The sequence below is a fragment of the Thermobia domestica genome, chromosome 13, assembly GCF_964235325.1.
Source record: "Thermobia domestica chromosome 13, izTheDome1.hap1.1, whole genome shotgun sequence".
Taxonomy (NCBI): Eukaryota; Metazoa; Arthropoda; class Insecta; order Zygentoma; family Lepismatidae; genus Thermobia; species Thermobia domestica.
The window spans coordinates 185,370,522-185,387,157 of record NC_137466.1 but is presented as its reverse complement, the minus strand read 5'-3'; the positions used below and the strand labels follow the sequence as shown (position 1 = coordinate 185,387,157).

The window sequence follows — 16,636 nt, the reverse complement described above, 5'->3', positions numbered from 1 at the left end:
TTGATACATAAAACTTAGATTGTCAGTATTTAGGAGCAACTTTTAAAATAATCAGTTACTGTAAATGTGCTACAGATTAGCCGAGAAAACCCGACAGCCATAGTCGAGTGGTCTGCGGCATTAGGCTGTGGATCCTTTTACTGTAAATGTCTTGCATTCAAATCCCGCTTCAAATGAACGTAAGCCCGATGGCAGGAACCAAAGGACTGTCGTGCCAAGAATTTAATTTGTTTTAATTATCATAAATGCCTTCTTTATTATTAAATTTTATCCAATATTTTCTTTTCAACCAGTTTGCGAAACTCAGAGCTAGCTACTTGTTTTCTTTTTAATTCATGTTCATAATTAGCACAACTAATCACTAAGGAAAAACAATCATTTCAATAAAATTCGCCTCGCGTCTTTCGTAGCTCTAAGTTATTTTCAGCTTTTTTTTAAGCTGAATGGCGTTTTATCACTTTCCCCTCGCTTTCCCTATTTTTTTTCTAGTTTTACCTATGTTTCTTTGCACGGATATTGTGCCTATATGCACGTGCTTAATGTGTTCGTTTACAAAAGCGGGCCATTTTCCTGCCACTATAGAAAGTAGAGTGCCCTGTATCAGAGAAATATTAATTGACGTATGTAAGTGAATATATCTGTGATGAAGTCATAATTTCTCAGTTTTTGCATCGCACATAGTTTCCTCATCCTCATTAATCTCTTCACCCCCGCTTCCTGAATTCCAGTTCTGGTATTCTTTCTTGAGCAAGGCCTATATAATGGGAGACTGATGTCTCATGTAGGCTTATTAACTATATCATCAGCAATAAGGAAAGTAGGGTTTAATTTGCACTAATTTTAGAACATTACGTTAATTAAATAATAATAATAATACGGGGTGAGCTCAGGCTACTTGTTAGGATTCTTGTTTCGCAATTGGATTATACCGAGTTCGAATTCGGAGACCAGCTATCCTGACTGAGGATTTTCCAGGGTTGTTCCTCAGTTATACTGGGCAAATGCTAGGTTAGTACCTTGATCTAAGGCTCTGGAGACCTTCCTTCCATTCCTTTTCCAATGTTTTCATCTGTTGATTATTACAGTGTAAAGTGGCCTCTGAGGATGTATCTGGTAGCTTATAGTAAATAAACAATAACGACTTAATATATCTTCACGAAACGTGTGGGTTAATTTAACTATAGCCTTACAGTCCCAATAGATGGCTAAAGTTTTAATATTAATTTCCTGACTTTTAAATACTATTTTCATATTGTTTCAGCTTTCAATTATCTCATGTATGTTCCACCGAGAATTAAACCTGAGATCACATGAACAAATGCGAATATGTTAAATATTTTTGAACACTAATATACAAAACAAAAAACGCTTCAATGATACGATGCATGGATATGTTTTGGTTACGTCCTGCAATGTATGATTAAAGAAACCTGGAGGGTGAAGAAGAAATAACAGAAATCTCTTTTATATTTACTCCTTCAACAAACTCCTGACCTCAGAAGGGCAAGCCATAAGTTAGGTAATAAAGTCGTACAACGAACACTTTTATTAATACTAATAATACTACGCAACCATATCGCTCTCCTGAAATTCTCGTGTGTATGTTTAAAGATCTAATGTTGTTCCACGCCAACCAGTCTATATTTTTTTGTTGTACCTTCGAAGTGAAAGATTTGTTGATGGTTGGACTCTAGTGAGTCAGAAACTACTATTAATAAAGAGTTTGTTTTGTCCAGTATTCCTGCGATTAGAAGGGTCTTATCTAAAAGATATTTAATTTGTATATGAGAAAATAAGAAAGTTTATATAAGAAAGTAAATATTGCAAGGTTAAAATAACATAAAGAACAAAGGTAGCACAAACGTGTTATGGAAACATTTAAAAGCACAGCATCCTACTATATTAGTGAATCTGAAAAAAGTTTTGACGAATTTTAGATATTCAATTTTATCATCACAATTTCAGATGTAGGTTTGGATACGAATCAATATCTGAGATTCGGATCCAGATCCGAGATCCGGACCCAGATCCGAGATCCGAGTTCCGGATCCAGAACCGAGATCCGAATTTCGGATCCAGATCCGAGATCCGGATCTGAGGTTCGGATCCGAGATCCGGATCTGAGATTCGGATCCGAGATCCGGATCTGAGACTCGGATCCGAGATCCGGATCTGAGATTCGGATCCGAGATCCGGATCTCGGATCTGGATCCGAAATTCGGATCTCGGTCCGGATCCGGATCTCACTGGATCCGGGATATCCGGATCCGAAAATATTTGGCCATCCCTACTCGCCAACATAATTTAATATTTATCTAGAAGAGATAGTGTAAAAGAGCCTATATACTGAAGAAGGCATTTCGGTAGAAGGTAGAATGATTAGGTGCATATGGTTTGCAGATGATATGGTTAGAAATCTTGACGAAGGACTGTGAAGAATATTGGACGAAGACCAATGTGAGAAGAACAAAAGCCATGGTGATTGGAACGAAGTGATCGGTGTGAAATATAAAAGTAGCAGGGAAGAAAATAGAACGGGTGACTAGTTTTCGATATCTGGTTAGTATTATTAGTGATGTTATGAACTGCGAACGTGAAATAAAAGCAAGGATAAAAATGGCGAGAGAATCCTTTAGGAGGAAGAAAACTGTATTTTGTAGGATCTTGAATAAAGATTTGAGAAAAAAACTGATAAAATGCTTCGTGTGGACTATTATACTATATAGGGAAGAAACATGGATATTAAGCACAAATGATGAAAACAACTGGAAGCTTTCGAAATGTGAGTGTGGATAATAATGGAAAAATTATCTGGGTCGAGCGGAAAACAAATGAGGTGTTAGAAATTGGTGGAGAGAAAAGAATTTTAGATATTATTGAGAAGAGGAAGATAAACTGAAAGAGGTATAGGCTAAGGTATAGTGCCAGGAACAAGAGGGATGAGGCGAAGGAGACTACAATTGATGTACGATACTGAAACAGAAAAATCGTACGCGAAGACGAAGAGGTTACCTTAAGAGGCCTCATCACTGTGAAATTAAAATACCGCTAATTTTACAGTAATTATGTGATATCTTTAAATAGATAAAAGATAATCGAAAAGTGGAACAAGACCTCCCTAGACAATATTATTTTGCGTGAGATACCGTTATCATGACCCATTTATCTGCTTTCGATTTCCAGCCGTTTAGAAAATCGGCATTTATTTTCGCGTTTCTAAATAACTGCAAACGGAAAGCTACTAGGTAACTCGTGATAACGGTACCTCATGCAAAATAACATCGTCTAGGGAGGTCTTGATCCACTTTTCGGTTATCTTTTATCTACTTGAAGATATGATATAATTACTGTAAAATTAGCGGTATTTTAATTTTGCAGTGATAGGGACTCTTAAGACCGTGAAGCATGGAAGCTTCTCAGTTGCGACAAGTGATCTGCCAATAATGGCAGAATACCAATGATGATGATTATTATTATATTCGAGTAAATACAGTATGTTCTTTTTATGAGCCGTCGATCATTATATTCCACCAAAATCGTATTTTGAACTGTCCGTGATAACTCCGTTAAAATTCCTGTCTAAATCAATAAAAACTACATACGCATATTCCCACCTCTTGTCCGTTTTCTATAAACCTTTCATTGGTTACCCAGAGTAAACAAAGCGTCTCTTCTGTCATTTCCTTCCCTATGTACAAACTTGACCTCTTCAATTTCCTTATTTACTCTGCCATGTAATTTCCTGTTCGATATTCGCATTTAAATTTTCTCACAATGTGGTATTAACAAGTTGCTTTGCATTTGTTTTGTTTTCCAATGAAATTAAAATCTTTTTCTCACTCAGTTTCTTTCCTTTCCTTTCTTGCTTTATTTGTCTTTCGTTTCTTTCTTTTTTCCTTTTTCTTCTTTTGCTATTCACCCATTTTAACAAAGAGAATTAATGTTGTTTATGAGGATTGTGACTAGCAGCGAGATGGGACAAATGCCTCATTGATATCTGATTTGTAAACAGAAGTATTCATGTATGGGTCAGTAACTTTGAAATCACTCAATGAAGTTACTGACAAAATGTATTATTTTGAAATTTTGTGCACAAAGTTGTACTATATTTAGAGAATTGAAAACAAATATTTATTCATTTTTTTTTTAGATGTTCAGGTTTTTGTTTGAACGGTCATTTTGTATAGGCAAGTTAACCTATTTTGTTGTTCACAAGTGTTTGCGGTAAACACTGTAGGGGCGCTATTTTTAAAGAAACTGATTTCAAACCAAATCGATTTGAAAAGGAATTAAATGTGGAACATCTTGTGTCCAGTGCACATTTAAGATTACTGCAATATAAATATATTTTTAAAATTGTTGAAAATTAAAGTTTAAAAAATGGAAATTTTTATGTATGAAATAACAAATTTTAATGAAAAAATTAAGACTCCCGTTATTTCTTTTCTAGATATACTATAGGCATTCTAGTATATTACTTTTTAAGAAGTTTGATAGCTGAGAGTCTCGTGTTTTTTTTTCTATGGGTCTTCAAATATTGTGATTTTCAGATAGTCGGCTATGTTCAATCCGAAATATCTCAAAAGTGATACTCTTGAAAAATCTCAAATTTACACAAAGCAATTGTTGTTTGCATTGTAAGCAGTGGTTAATATATAATCACTGAGGTGATTTCAAATGGATTGACCCACATGCAAGTAAAACATAAGAGTGCTATATCAGTCCTTTAAATAGTACTGCACTATTTAGCGGGTACACTCACTACAGCTGTTGTTCTAATCTTTCAACACGTTATTACAATGTACAGAGAATTATTTTCTTCAATTTCTGTAATAAAAAAGATACAAACAATGTTTTGTTTGAAAACAATAATTATTAATTGTTAGGGTTTGGAAGGCTGTGGACAAGGTGTTAATTAAAAAACCAGACAAAGTGTTAATTTGTTAAAAAGACAAATCAATAACTTTACTATGTTATGTTTATTATATGTATTGGTTGTTGATAGTGAAACCCTTATTAATATCGGAATTTGAGCCATAAATTGCTGATGTAATTATAGGGAATATGCATCAAAACTGGCCGAAGATAGAGTAATAGTTACTGTGTTAAATGTAATACGATAGGGATTAGAATTTGTAGATTCTATTATATAACAAACAAGCTTGTAGAAGAATTTATCTTACAGAACCTTGGTGGTTGAGATGGGGTATAGGTGAAACCTGAAGTCTATTGGGATATTAAAGGTGGATAGAAAGAGAATTGAAGTATTATATTCAGTAGTAGTCACTTGTTAGACCAGTGAATCAGTTAATTTAGTAATACTGACATTTAAGGAACTTTTGGCCAAAAAAAAAAAAAAAAAAAAAATACAACCCAATATTAATGTAATAGACTGTGTGAAAATTGTAAATACAAGTGGTGCGACTAACAAGGTACTAATGAAGTGTAAGTAATTAATACAAACACTCCAAAATAGTGTATAATCTAGAACTAAAGTAAAAACATTAAAGGCATGGTAAGCTGGATATTATGCAAGAAAGAAGTGATGATTGATAGAAAAAAAAATCTTGATCCGGCTACTAAGAGAGAATAAGAGATGTAGGAAGGATAGTCATACAAGATGCTGCTACAAAATCATGAAACACTGAGGTTAACGTGGAAGAGAATCGCTCAAGATCGATGGTTGTGGAGAAGAGTTGGAGAAACCTTCATTCAGCAATGGACTGACAACGGTTGATTATGATGATATACTGTATACGACAGAACAGATTAGTTGTGCTAGAAAATTTCGAATTGCAGAAGACAGACATATCCCAACCCAACTCACTCCACGTCCATCTCTAAACCATGTTGCTGAGAAGGAACATTAAACTTCACACATGTAGATAAGGGAGTTAAATTTTATGATCCTACTACCCATAAAAGGCTATGGCCGCGAAGAGAATAAATTCAACTAAACAATGAGTATGCGACTTGGTCGTAGCCAGAACCTAAGATAGGGTAAAGGGCCTAAAATGAGCTCATCTTCATTTATACATACATACCAAAGAATTAAAAGTTTCAGGGTAGAGTTGACATTCCCTGGCCACCTCGTAGCTACGGGTACTGGTATGAGTGGTCAGCTTCCCAATGCCAGATTTCTCAGTTTACTTCTTCGAAATTGAAGTAGCTCTTCAACTGCCTCAGTAATACAAAAATTCTCTGTCCTCACAGGGAATCATACAAGGGTATCAACGGCATGCGTACTAAACTTACGGATACACAGAAACACCTGAAAATATATACAAAAAGTTTGCCATAATAAATTGAGTCAGTGTCTCTTTTGTTAAAACAATTAATCCAAAGAATTTTATGCAAACGTTACTTTCTGATATTTTTTCCTTTCTTAATACTCGAAAAAAATTTTCATATATTCCATATTTTATTCGCAACATGACCGTTTATTAGAAAGCAAGGGTTGAATTGAAAATAGAGTTAGAAAGTAGATAAACTAATTATAAATTTGAAGTTTTAAACCAGAGGTATTGAAGGAAAAATATGTCTGTACTGGTTTTGTATCGTGCTTTTAATAATATTTCCCCTTTAAGCCCGCTAATCTGGTTTGATTTATTAATAAATTAAAATCGTTGAAATAGGTCAAATTAAATGCGACAGTCTCTCATTAGCCTCTGTTTATAGAGTTCAACGTTTGACATTTCCATGAGCGAAGAAAAAGTTTGCATAGTGTTCTCCGCACGGTAAGTTATGCAAGTAGAAAATTTCAATAGAATCGGGATCCCAATATTATAACTTCTCTAAACATATAAAAAATATGTCATTCCTATACTAAAAATCATATAATTAATTATAGATAGAGAAAACTGCGTATACAGTTGCCTCGTCAGAGATTATATTCTAAGGTTATTAAATAGATAGGAAATTATAGTAGAGAGGAAGAATGGTCTTGTGCATGTAGTGATATGTTACACGTTATGTACAGGGTGGCCCAAAAGTAGGTATACAGTCCCGTAGTGATCAACTCATTGCTTTTTATATCATGTCTTATTGTTATCCATCGGGTAGACTTAGTGTCTTTATTATATTTTTCAATGTCGTTTTACTTATATCTTAAGATCGGAACAGCCGAAGCAAACAAACCTGTAAGCAAGAATGTTACACTTGATCACTGCAGGGGTGTATACCTACTTTTCGGCTACCCTGTATTACGCACCATAGCATTCCAGGTTGCATATTTTACTTCTGGTTAATTTAATAATCAACTTGAAGGCTTTTAGGTATATGTGCCATTTTTGTTTTTTGCCCATTGATGTGAGGGAAGAATTTATCTCTTTTCTTTACCTTTCTTTATTGCCGATTGGTTTATAAGTGGAAGTATCTACTTTTTGCATTTACCTTTCCTTTTTGTCTATTTATTTATAAGGGGAATAATTTATCTCTCTTTATCTTCGTTTTTTGTCCATTGATTTATAAATGGAAGTATTTACTTCTTTTCTTTATCTTTGTTTTTGCCCATTGATTTACAAGTGGAAGTATTTACTTCTTTTCTTTATTTTTGTTTTATGCCCATTTATTTATAAGGGAAGTATTTATTCTTTTCTCCGAAATGAAGTGGAATTATAAAGATTTGACTTTACTGATTTTTTTCTCCAAGTCTAAAATTTCCTTGCTTTAATATTAATTCCTTCGTGGCTCCATAGTTAGCATACGTACTTTTGGCGCGGGAGACACGGATTCAATTCTCGGTGATACCTCATGTGTTTCAGATCACACGTTAATCTGTAGACCTACGTCTCATGTAGCCTCACTGCTGAACGGGATACTAAATACTAAATCAATCAACCAACCAACCTTATTTAAATTAAATTCAATTTATAAATTTTAAAATTATAGATCAGAACACCTAATAAAGCAAGAGTCCTCTAAATAAATTTGAGAAAGAAATTAATTCAATCAAATTATCTTGGCAATTAACATAGAAAGAAACTACATATGTCAGCAAAAGAGGGATAGCACCGGCCAAAAACTCCTTTCAAAATAAAACGAACATTTTAAAGAGCAAGAACTGTAATATCCGCGCTTAGAACAAGTTAAAAAAAAAAAAAACTGTGTGGAATGTCTTGACATATAGGGATGAGATCTAGATATTAACGAAACAGGAGAAAGCTAGACATGAGATAGTGGAAATGTGGTTTTGGAGGAGAATTGCTAGAACTAGTTGGATTGACAGGAAGAGCAAAAGGTAGGTACTGCAAGACGTTAGTGAAGGAAGACAACTACAAAATCAAAGCTAATTGAACACTTATACTTAGACATGATGCTTTTCTCCGAAAGATTATCAAAGGGAAAATCCTGAGAAAACAGATAAAGAAACGACCGAGATCATTCTATTTTAAAAATGTAATCAATGAGACTTCTTCCTACACAAAACTAGAAAGGGCTGCTGACGATAGGAAGCTGTGGCTGTGAAGGAGAGACAGAGAGAGAGACATAGAGAGAGACAGAGAGAGAGAGAGACAGAGAGAGAGAGAGAGAGAGAGAGAGATTCAATTTTTTTAAAAAAAGACAACACTACTTTTCTGTATAAATCAAGGATTGAAAAACCTAGGTGGGGCAGGTATTCAACAACTACCTTTAGAAAATCAGAGTACATTATATAGAACAAATATTAATTAATGTGTTAATGAAATCCATTACATTATGCTTGTAGTTTGCAAATGATTTTTACAAGTGATCAAATGTTATAAAATAGCATTAGTCTATTATCAGTCTATTATCGGTAATTTCCCAGTGTTGTTCCAATATTATGACAAACACAGTTCAAACCTTACTGTTTTTACAAGTTCTATACTAATGTTACAAGATTCGTATCTTCATTAAATTTCTAATATCACTTATATATTTAATATCATATCAATATCAAATATTCAATATCATTTCATAGGCTATATTCAATATCATTGTTCAAACTTTTGTATCTTTTTCTCATAACTTTGTTAATTGGGCTTGATACCTTTGTGTTCCCAAACGTTCCATGTAAGATATTAGTACATGCGCCAGGCCATTCTTCCATTCTATTATAATATTAAAGACGCTTCTGGTGACAGATACGTCATGGAATTTTCATTATACACCATGATTTTCATCGTATTAGTATCATAAGAACTAAGGTAATGATGATTGAGCAGATCTAATTAATTACAAATATACTACGGTATTTGCTCTATTGCACTGTGCTCTGTGTGTAATCGCTACCAAAAATGGATAACTACCTACCATAATATTTTCTTCAATAACTTCAAAATTCAAACAACCATTTTAGTATTGTGTACAGTACATACTCTGCAACTTAAGATGACATTCTGCTGGTTACAGCAAAAAGTATTCAACTTGGCTCAGTTACTTCGAAATCAGCGAGAATAGAAATTTTGTATGTTTACTTATTTATGCTATAGGCAGCACCAAGAGTATTACGTACTGCGTTGTAACGGTATAACTGTTTTGGCATTATCATTGGACATACATTTTTATCAATGTGCAATATATATGAAGTAATTGATCACACATTAAGGCAACTCAGTTGTATAGAGTAAGGTGTTTTTGAAATTTTTGTAAGGCTAGCCTTATTCTGTACAAACTTCTGTCAAGTTTTGTCTTTAAAAATCAAAGTACCTTATATCGATGAAAAAAAGTAATTGGTGTGCGTCAGTGAGTACTTATATAATGAAACAATGATTACTTAGTTTTTATATGCATAGTATCATTCATTCTAACTAATAAATATATTTCTTCACTTAAACTCTTTAATTTTCAGTCCTCCATACAAGTAAGTATACAACCACCCATATACATACTAAATTTATAATGTATGTAGTATGTACTAAATTTATCTAACTTTATAATTTAGTATGTATATGGGTGGTTGTATACTTACTTGTATGGAGGACTGAAAATTAAAGAGTTTAAGTGAAGGAATATATTATTGTGTGTGTGTGTTTACATGTTGCAGTGTATGGCAGTCCTAAAGAACTTAAAACATGACTTTCATTCAAATAATACAATAAAGTTAAAAATAAATGCTTTTAAATTCACATAATAGAAATTTAAAAATTGTAATCTTGAAAACAGAAAAACACGGTAGAAACAGGTCTCATATTTTACTTTCATGGGCTACTTATAATAGACCAATTATATATATGACTAGATATCATTTAAATAGTACAAATGTACAACTAGATAATGTATTTCTAAGCAACTTAAAATAGACTCAACTGATCAACGTATGATAAAATTCGTTTTTATGTTGCATATGAAGCTACTACATATGTAATAGTTACTTGTTCTTATATCTGCATTAGTGGCATAGATATTTCGTGGATCTTATGTGTGTATTTGCTGGAATTCTCATTTTGAGTAATTCCGCTAGTAATATAAAAACAAAAGGATGATTTAAATTATCATAATTAGATCTGTATTCAAACAAAGATTTATTTAAGATGGTTACATACAGGCGTGGATCCAAGGGGGGGGGGCTATAGCTCCCTTGACGCTCAGGTATACAGGGATAAAATGGTCTTCAATCCTGCTTTACACTGTATAAAACGTCAAACTATGGTTTAGCCCCTCGCGTGATTATATCCTGGATCCGCCACTGGTTACATAGGTAGCATGATTTAAAAAGAAGAAATATAACTATCACAAAAATATTGACATATCTAAACGAAAACTAATTAAGATTATTTATTTCTCATGGCTCTCATATTTCTGTTATGAAAACTTATTGGAACTGGGCTCATATCGATAATTGAACCCTGACCCCACACACTAATGCACGTTCTTAGTTGATTTGTGTAATAAAGTAAACAAACATACGAAATATTAATTTTTCTGAGTGTTATCTCCGAAGGCAAATTAATTGCCATTTTAGCAGGAATACGGTCACTAGCTTTGTTCGTTCGAGGCTAAAATGGCAACATTGAAATCTGGAAAAGAGGAAACTGAAATAGACAAATTGTTTGAGAATTATCATTTGAAATACTACTTGGGTAAAAGAACTGATTAATTTTGGCTTTATCACACAGGTATTTCTACTCCTACTTGTCAACTAACATTCCTTCAAATCAAGAAAGACACTCTGACATTTCTATGACATGAAAAGCCATTTCCATGACCGAGGTAAAAACACGTAATACATCTAAAAGGACAATAAATAAGGAAGTCATAAATTTATCCTCAAGTATGGTAGATTGAATACAAGAGGGTTGAAATGAAATTGTTATAGCTGTTACAGAAGCTTGAATATCTTTTTATGGAAGGACCATAACGCTTGTTATGGCATTCTTACGAGAAAGCTCTCGGTTGATATTACAATGTATTTCAGCTTCTTCCAAATAAATCCTAAATCCCTCCTCATAAACTCAACGAAGAAGTGTTTGCTACTTTCTTTAGGCATCTAAGAACTTGTAAATGACCATCAGTTTAAATCTCTTTAAGTGTTCATTTTACATAAAGACATTTTCAGGTCAATAATTTATTAAGGCAAAATAATATATTTTCATAAGAGAGTATATTTAATTATAAAAGAATTTACTATTAGGAACAAAATGATATTAATGAATTCGTACCTTATTCTTGTTAGGTTCTGTGTGTAATATGAAGCAATTTTATTTTTCTAACGATTGAAAATAAAAAGTATTGCTTCCTCACTTGTACTGTTGATATTAATCAGTTTAGTTGTTAAATATTGAAGTACGAGTACTTTGAACACTTGGAATTAAGATCTATCATTCAAATTTTTCCCTTAAAGTTATTAAGCTATGTAATTAAAGGTCAAACCATCTCTAATTTTAAAAATCACATTTTCATTCTGGTTCATGATGTTACCTTTACTCGATAAGCATTGAACATTTCTTATTCAGATTGGTATTGCTTTTAAAGTATTAAAAATTCTTATTCAAGATGATATTCTTAGTATAAAAGCATTGACAAATTCTGACCCAGAGTGATGCCTTTTATTTATAAATATGTTGGGAAATTCTGCTTAAATACAATATTCTTAGTGTATAAGTATTAGCCAGTTCTGATTTATGGCTATATTCTTACTATACAAGCATTTACAAATATTCACAAAAAGTATTAGCGAATCCTTACTATGTGAGTATTAACTAATTCTTATTTAGGGTAATGTCCTTACTATAAAAGTATTGATAAATTCTGATTCAAGAAAGTATATTGAAAAATTTCAGTTCATGGGTAAAGGCTTGCTATAGGAGTATTTAGGAATCCTGATTCAAATAGATATCCTTGCTATGAAAGTTGTCCTTACCATAAAAGTAATAGGAAGAAATTTTAATTTAGGATATTTTGTTTGTAACTTTTTCAAAATCTCCAATATATTTAAGGTTCAATTATAAATTAACGGTAAGTCCAACAAACATTCATAAACATTTTGAACATAATGAAACTTCTTACCTATAGACCTAAACGAAAAACAGTTTTTTTTTTACTTTAGTGTTTGTTATACGAATAATTAAATACGTATATAAAAAATCATTAGGAAACGTCCGTATAGTCAACTTCATGGCTATAAGCGTTGTCATTTCTTGTAATTACATAGCAGTAATAATATACTGGATAATATTTAAGTTTAGATGTGTACGTACCGAGATAAATGCGTTTCGATTGTTCTCACATAAGTAACATTTCATTAAATTGATGAATAGAATAAATAGGCGACTGAAACAATGTGACACAGAAGGATATAGATTATAAAATGGTATTACGTGCAATATTTAGACATGTGACTCTAGTAATAATGTGACAGAGATGAATATAGTCGGAAGTGCAGGGGCGGATTAAAGGGTTGGCTTAGGGGGCTGTAACCCCGGGTCTTTAGGTATATAGTGGCCTCCACTTTGATCAAAATCTCAACTGGCTATCTAAAAAGAATCATGAAGATACAATCATCATCATAAAATAAAAAATGACCAAAAATATGAAACATATTCCCTTACCTTTTCTACTGTACTTTCCAGAAATGTATTAGGTGAAGTCATCAGGGGCTACATATTTTTCTAGCTCTGGGCCTCCAGATGTGTTAATTCAGCCCTACTGAAGTACCATAGTGTGGAATGCTTTACACCCGTATATACTGCAATAATGAGGTAAACAAGGATGTAGTGTCATGAATACCATTATGTGCAATGTTTTATATCGGTGACAGTAGCAGACGTGACAGAAAGTAATGTTGTGCCTGGAGTCTCATTATATGTAATGGTTTACACCACTGGAGTAGAAATAATATGCAGAAAAAAGATTAAGCACAATACTTTGCACAGGTGATTCTAGTGATAATGTAGCAGATAGCTGTGTGGTATTTGGAATAGCATTACGTGTAATGCTCTACACTGGTGTTACTTGCAGATATGACTGAAAGAAACAGTGTTAGGAGTGCCATTACGTGTAACTTTTAGACAAACGAATGTAGACAAAGATACATTACATGCAATGCTTTACACCAGCGCCAGTAAGAGATGTAAAAGACAGAAACATAGTGTTTGGTATCCTATTAAGTGTAAATTTTAAAAAGTTGAAGTCCCATGGTTATGCACCGAGGCTAAGGGAGACAGTGATGATAATGGTGAAATGAGGAAAGGAAAAATTGGGAGAACCCCGAGAGAACCCACGTACACAGTGTTTGCACCACCATTAAATGTAATGTTTCACATCGGTGATAATAGCAGATGTGACAGAGAAGGACTTAAGGTTTGCAATATCATCACACTATTTCATGTTTTACAGCGTGACAGTATAAATAAATAAGTTTGATGTAGACGTAGAAGTGTCTGTCTCGTACACCACTACGTGCAAAACTTAACTGTAGAAATAATGTGGCAGAAAAGAATCTGGAGTGTGGAATACCATTGCGGGTAAGAGTTTGCAATGTGATTTAAAAGAAAAATACCTTGGAGAAGGGCGTAGTGTCTCGGATATAATTATTCACAATATTATGCAATAAACATTTGGATGTCTATCTTTTTCGTTCGGATACTTAAGTAGTTAATCTCTTCGTTGGAGGACTCCATAAATTCGTTTTTTTTTAAGTATACAGATTTGGTGTTCACTTGTAGTTGATAATATCTCAAATTGGATTTCTTTAGATTATATATATGTGGTGAATAGTGTCTTTGCTTGTGTATCGTATAAACACATGACTATTATCCTACAACAAATTAATTTGCTGGTTACCAGAGTTTATCTTATAGTTTTAATAGTATTAAATGAGAACAATGTAATGAAAAGTGATTAAACGTAATGTACTTTGTACTAACAAAACATTTTCCAAAACTCTTCTTTTTGCTGAATAATCCTTCATTGTGACCAGTCACGAAGTGTATAAGAACCGAACTTTTGGAGTTTATCCAGGGTCGTGAGGTAATTGGGAAACTACACAGCTCTGGTCTAAAAAGCGTGAAATACCAGCAGTTGGGGCCCTGATGAGCTAACTACACACCTAACTGATCACCATTCCACTTCATAGGCGTTAACGTCTAGGAGTTCAATTTATCCATTCGCCATGTAATTGTATTGTAAATAGTGTGTCAGAAACAAATCAGTAGAGAAGCCAAGGGGTCAATCAACTCTATCAATAAGTGATGATGGATTTAAATAGGGAACAAGAAAGTTGTTTTACAACGTACAAAGTACTTATTATCCGATCTTGTTTGCATTTTATTACATACGACCTAGTTAGATACTTTAGGTTAACTATGCAATGATCATTTATATTTTTCTTTGAACATTTTTGATATAATGGTTTTCTTTGTATCTACTTATTTGTATATTCTTATGATGCATTATGAAGGACACAGAGAACTGAATCTGATCAAGGATCAGTAGAAAGATATTGACCTAGTTTTCGTACACATAAAATTTTAGACAAAATTACGTATTTTCATCGTAGAAATTTCCTCCAAACTATATTACTGCCTTGTTTTATACCTTTACTAAGAAAATATCAAAAAACTCTCAAAGACACAAGGCAGTAAAGTAGGTGTAAATCGAAGTAATTCATACCGCAGAAAGAGCTACCAACTGGAGTACAGATTATTATTTCCAGAATTTGAGTAAAATTTATTATTACGGATATTACAATTTAATTTACACTAAACGTAAACACAACTAACGCTATTAGTAAAATTTCAGAGTCGTGTCTGACCTTGTACCTGTTAAGTAACGCGTTTCAATCAAGATGGTGTCAAAAAAATAATGGGGGTACAGTTAAGATATTTTGTTTCTGTTGCGTATAGATTTAATAATTGATGTTTTCGTTCAAAGATAGTATAATTTTTACTAAAAAAATGTCTAGTGATATCAATATGGATATAAAATAATATAATATTTATTTTTTAAAGTAATATATCGAAGTATACCTTTATTTCGATTTGCCATCTCACGTGTCTCAAATATTGATCACATACCAATGGCGGTTAATGCGTAGATTGTTAGTAATAGAATATTATAAAGTTATATATGATCCAAGGAAATTACTTTATACAAAGTTGAGGAAAGACTTCAAATTAGAAAGAATAGCGAATAATAATGATAAAAAAATAAAAAAACAAGAAAGAAAGGCAAGAAAGAAATATTGCACCCTTTTCTAGATGCAAATTAGATTCTTCTGCTTGTAGGAGTAGAAAAAAGGACTTTTTTAAATTGTAGTTTTCGTAACTACCTTACTTTTTTTTTTTTTTAAAAAAAAAAAGATAAACAAGTTCTTTTTTTCTTAAAGCATAATGTTTCCATGAAATAAAGTTTAATTAACAATGTTCTGAGCCCTTCTTTCTAGTATTAATTAAACTGCTAACTTACATCATGCTCTTTTACAGAACGCTCTACTGAAGAAGCTAACTGTTCACTTTGCGGATGACTTGTTTATATACACTTCTTTTTGTTGCATCTTAATAATTGAGATATAGCTATGAAAGCTGTCATTTTTTCCCGCTCCGTTTCGTAAATCACATTTTAAAAGTGAAGAAGATTGAAAGATCAACACAGACAACAAATACTGACACTTTTTAAAAAGTTACTTACAGACTTAGTTACAAGAGAAAAATCCTTGTTCCGTATCAGTGGTTCGCCAACGCAAACATCTAACACTATACTACCCCTTGATTAAATTTGGATCGTGTTGACACAACAGAAAACTAGAAACACATACTTGTTGCTATGGCAACTGTGCACACAGTATTAAATATGCAATGATGACCATTAAGAGTGGTGTCTCTATTGATCATGTTGTGCCAGGGAGGATGCATGCGCTGACACTCTCCGTCTACGAAATGCGAAAAACACGTTGTGTTCGCTGCTATTGCCCCTGCGCTGGGTGTGGCCAAAAATATAAACCTTATTACGTGGCATAACAATACGAACTGAGAAAATAAAAACGAAAAAAATAAAATGTACAACAAAGTTACTTTGTCTACAGTATGTCAGGGAATTAAAAGGTATTTACGGATATTCTCATTTCTTTGTTATTGTTCAAGTGTAATAGTTCTCCAATTTGCGGATAAAGTTATGAAACTCTCTTTGTCAGTTACCATAAAATATTGACTGACGTGTTATCACCCTACTATAATGG

At 32.9% G+C, this 16,636-nt stretch overlaps 1 protein-coding gene across 1 annotated transcript in view; it reads right to left on the bottom strand.

Annotated features, from left to right (window-relative positions):
- Positions 1-16,315, bottom strand: part of LOC145668848 (transient receptor potential cation channel protein painless-like) — a 55,958-nt gene extending 39,643 nt beyond the window's left edge. The window contains exons 1-2 of the mRNA XM_081737049.1: positions 16,090-16,315; positions 6,045-6,271 (exon numbers count right to left, since the gene is read on the bottom strand). The gene's annotated coding sequence lies outside the window, so the exon portion shown is untranslated. The remainder of the gene's footprint in view (positions 1-6,044; positions 6,272-16,089) is intronic.
- Positions 16,316-16,636: the final 321 nt, after the last annotated feature.